Genomic DNA, 4,496 nt, shown 5'->3' with positions numbered 1-4,496 from the left:
AGCCCAATGGAGTTTAGTCGGTATTAATGGCTGCGTCACCATTAGAGTCCGACACACCCTCAGTACATCCCGTGTGGTAGCTTGGCATCTACTAATAGCACGTGTACTGGGCTAGTACGTAAATGTATTCTCCATTGTAAAAAAGGGTGGTCCAATTTGGGGACTCCTTTTATTAGGGACTAGGTTTTCAGGTCGTTTATCAGCTTCGTGGTTCCAGACAGTTTCGTAGTACGGTAAACGCCTTTCTGAAAAAAATATTTTTAAACGGGATTTCGAAAATAAGTAAATTTGGTGGTGTCGAGTATTGGAAACTCATTTCTTAACGCGGTTCATATTTAGGGAGAGACACCGTCCTTGAATAAAATCGCTATTTTTTGTAATTCGTTTATTCGATACGGCTTATTGTGATGACTCAACGGAGCCTTTTATATAGATTCCTGCATGTATCTCGGGTTGGATAAACGCAGTGCTTAGTAACCGCATACTTTGCTCGTCACTGCGACAGGCTGAGATACGGAAGTCGAGTATTTGCGGTTGTTCTCAGGGCGGCGCTCTGTCCCCTTTGTTATGGAACTTAGTAGCTGACGGCTTGTTGAAGAAACTCAATGAGGTTGGAAATCTACGGGTTTGCTGACGATTACCAAATACTAATTACTGGATTTCGCATCGGAACAATATTTGATTTAATGCAACAAGCATTAAGAGCTATCGAACAGTGGCGTAGACAAGTTAGATAATCTGTTAGCCAAGGCAAGCAAAACTTCAATGGTTCTTTTCACGAAGAAGCGAATAACAACCGGAGTTCGTCCCTTACAGTTCTTTGAGTCTGAGCTACTGTGTGCAGATCAAGTCAAACTCGTTGGAGTTATAGTGGATTCCAAACTGAATTGGTCTGCTCACATTGAGTTCAGAGTCAAGAAAGCGTGCATGGCCTTCTGGCAGTGCAGACGAACTTTTGGAAAGACCTGGGGTCTCAAACCTAAATACATCTATTGGATTTACACGACAATTGTACGTCCAATACTGTCATACGGATGCCTTGTGTGGTGGCGGAGGGCAGAGGTGATGACAGTCCAGTGAAAGCTAAACCATCTGAAAAGAAAGACGCTCATGGCGTTGACTGGTGCTTTCACCACGACTCCGACTGCTGCTCTTGAGGCACTTCTAAATATCAAACCATTACACATACACCTCAAACAAGAAGCAGTATCATGTGCATACAGACTGCAGGTTACTGGTCTTTGGGACAGTAGCCATGTTGATCTTGCTACCAGTCATACACGATTGTGGTCACAAATGGTTACATGGGGTGAAGATATTCTTGCTCCCAGCGATATTAAACTCACATGTAGTTTTCCTTACAGAACATTCCATGTGAAGATTCCCTCTCGAGAGGAATGGTTGTCTGGCTATATGGAAAGACAACAACAAACGCAAGTGGTCTGTTACACTGACGGTTCTCTGATGGAGGGACGTGCTGGTGCTGGTGTCTATACCGCATTTTTTTGGGTATCTCAATTCGAAAATCCAGGTTCTCGCTTGATCGACCTCCACACCTTCCAGTTCAGCAGCTGATTTAAAGTCCCAGGACGACGTTTGCTTTGAACCTTACGGACGACCGTGACGCCACTTGAGAACATCTTTATTTGAACAAAACCATTTTGTTTTCCCAAATCCAACTTTGTGACCACTATGGTCACATTTTATATTCTTCGGAATTCAACAACTCGGTACTTCTAAATAATACAATAAGGTGTATCGAAATCATCGCAGCTGATAGCCATGTTGAATAGACTGGAATCATGAGCCGTTACCTTTTTAAGTTACGCTGGCATTCAACCATGCACGACACGCTAATCGAGCGCAGAGCACTAACTTCTTCCGGTCAAAGCATGCCGCGGATTTTTCGTGCGGGTGCAACAGGCTGTTGGAGCTTCGACTGCCTCGAGACTAGAGACTGGTATGACGACCGATTATTTAAGTTCAAATTAAGTCTCTACCGCTCACCAGGAGCGCTAACCTATTATCCACATCGTAAATTCCGATCGACGCGAAGGACTTTCATCTGAATGTTGGACACTGTTTCAGTGAAACGAACGGTGGAACTCACGAACAATCTGACTGAAGGTGGCTGCTTGAGATGAGCAGAGTGAGTGGCCGGTGCTGTATGTGTATGACATTTTGTTCTGTTATAATCGGATAATCGATTACGTGGAATTAGATCGATTAAAATTGTTCGTAGAACTATCAAAGTCACATCATCAACCTTTCCCTTGTATCCAGCATATTGGGTTTATCCCAGCATTGCCACTTGTTGACAGTCTCTTAGTATCCTTCGAAACCCAAACGTTGCTCAAGTTACTTTCGAGATGATCTGGTTTGATGCCACCGTCATCAGTACCAAAACAACAACAACAGCAGCAACGAGCCACTTAAATGACGCAATTGCGAGACCTTCCCCATCGGCACTACCTAAATGTGTTTGTTCAATAGATTCAAGTCGGTTGCTAGTGGTGTGGTGCCGTACTCGACTTGTTCCTCACTTGGCTGTTTCGCTCAAGTTCGCGTATTTTCCCCAGTTCGCGCGCGTCGCGTTTGTTTTAGACGTGTTTTGTTTTTATTTATTGCTGGTTGTTTTACCATTTGCCATGCGCGGCTCATTTCCACCGCTGACTGACTATCGCCGCGAAGCGTTTTTTTTATTTTTCTGTATATGTGTGCTTGCGCGGGCAGCATCGAACCGTCGCACATCGAGTCGACGTTGGTTGGACGGCCGTCGAGGCCCTCGGCAAGCAAAGAGAGAACCGGCTCAAAACTATGTATTCGCGGTTCGCTTGTGGTGCCTGCAATGCTGCTGGCATCTGCGGTGGCTCACGGTTGAAAGAGTATTGACCTACATAAAACGGCTGCAGTTGAGGATTTCGTAACGTGTTTCAGTGCGCGTTTCTCGGCGGCAGCGAAAACAGCCACTCAAACTGCTAAACCGGTGCTCAACTTGCATCTAAGTCGCCGGTGGAGGGGGTGGTCGCTGGTGCCCCTTAAGGGAACCTTGAATCGCATTCGGGGCTTCCTTCCGAGAATTGTTCGCCGGCGCGTTATACAGTCTCGACTTCGAGGAGACAAACTACTGCATCTGACCGTGTTATGGGGTGCTCGGGCTTCGATCGTCTGGTTTTTTTTACCGGCAAGAAACAGACAAAGATCTGACGTAAATTTCGATAGGCAAAAATACTCACTAACATAAACAACCTTTTATGAACCCTGAGTCAAACAACATCGGTCGTTCCCTTTCCCCTAAGATCGGAGGGAGTATGTCGTATGATTTGCTAAATATATTATCCCTCACGCTCATTACCGTAGACTTCCTTCTTTTTTGTGCCATTATTGCCACTTTGCCCTCGGCAAAGGTTTGAAAAGTTTCCCATTCTCGTTTTCTATCTCTCTCTCTCTCTCTCTCTCTCTCTCTCTCTCTCTCTCTCTCTCTCTCTCTCTGTCCCTTTCGTTTACACTCTCGATCGATACGGAATCTGATTTCAGAGCACTGCGAAGATATGATAGGTATATAAAAGGTGATTGGATTATTACTGAATGGCGCTGCGCCTGTCCTACCTCCCGGCCAACCATCGCCTACCTGTTACGGTTTGCAATTAGGGTGTGTATCGCATTTGCTGCCGGACTACCTCCTGGGTGTAGATCACCCGATGTCACTCAGACAGGACCTCTGCATATGGGTCCTGTGGCGCAATGGATAACGCGTCTGACTACGGATCAGAAGATTCCAGGTTCGACTCCTGGCAGGATCGTCTTGTGGTTTCACCATCTTTTTTATGTTGCTAGAATGTGGAATATTGAAGAGGTGTATGAGAGGCGGAGAAACAAAGGATAATGTTTCTTTTTCACGGTGATTCATCCTGTCAACAGATATTATAACTATTACACCGAGAAACTAAGGCATGCATGAAATTTACAGCAGAGCAATGGAGAGACAGATGAATGGCTGCGTCCAAAAGGGGCTAACCCACATTTTTCTGAAAGCGACATTTTTACATTTTTGGATAGTGCTAAGTTATTCACATGTAGTATTATTTAAGAAATTTGAAAATCATTTTTAGATTTTTTGCTATTAGCAGTCAAAGTTGAGCATGGAGGTAGCCCCAGTACTAGCTGGAGGCCAAAAGGGGCTAAGGCTACATTCATAAATGACGTAGCATTTTTGAGTGATTTTTAACACCCCCCTCCCCCATGGTAGCATTTCGTCACAAACCTCCAAATAACCCCCCCCCCCCCCATGATAATTACGTTGCGTGACGTTAACCCAGCCCCTGCCTTGTCCTCGCAAAAAAAATATAAAAAAAAACGATGTTAGTTAGATGAAACGGTCAAGATTGTCGTGACATCAGGTTAACTCATATTCCCCTTTAAAAAAGCTAGGTAGCATGACATGAAATGGTTGGTAAATGACTGGGCAATGCGTAATATAGACCCGGTGGTTCACC

General features: G+C 44.9%; 1 non-coding gene across 1 annotated transcript; it reads left to right on the top strand.

The window, feature by feature from the left end:
- Window positions 1–3,730: 3,730 nt before the first annotated feature.
- Window positions 3,731–3,803, top strand: Trnar-acg (transfer RNA arginine (anticodon ACG)). The gene has a single exon. It is a non-coding gene; the product is annotated as a tRNA-Arg (tRNA).
- Window positions 3,804–4,496: the final 693 nt, after the last annotated feature.

Source organism: Topomyia yanbarensis, chromosome 2 (genome assembly GCF_030247195.1).
Source record: "Topomyia yanbarensis strain Yona2022 chromosome 2, ASM3024719v1, whole genome shotgun sequence".
Classification (NCBI taxonomy): domain Eukaryota; kingdom Metazoa; phylum Arthropoda; class Insecta; order Diptera; family Culicidae; genus Topomyia; species Topomyia yanbarensis.
Note: the sequence above shows the minus strand (reverse complement) of the source record. Positions and strands in the feature narration are given on the sequence as shown.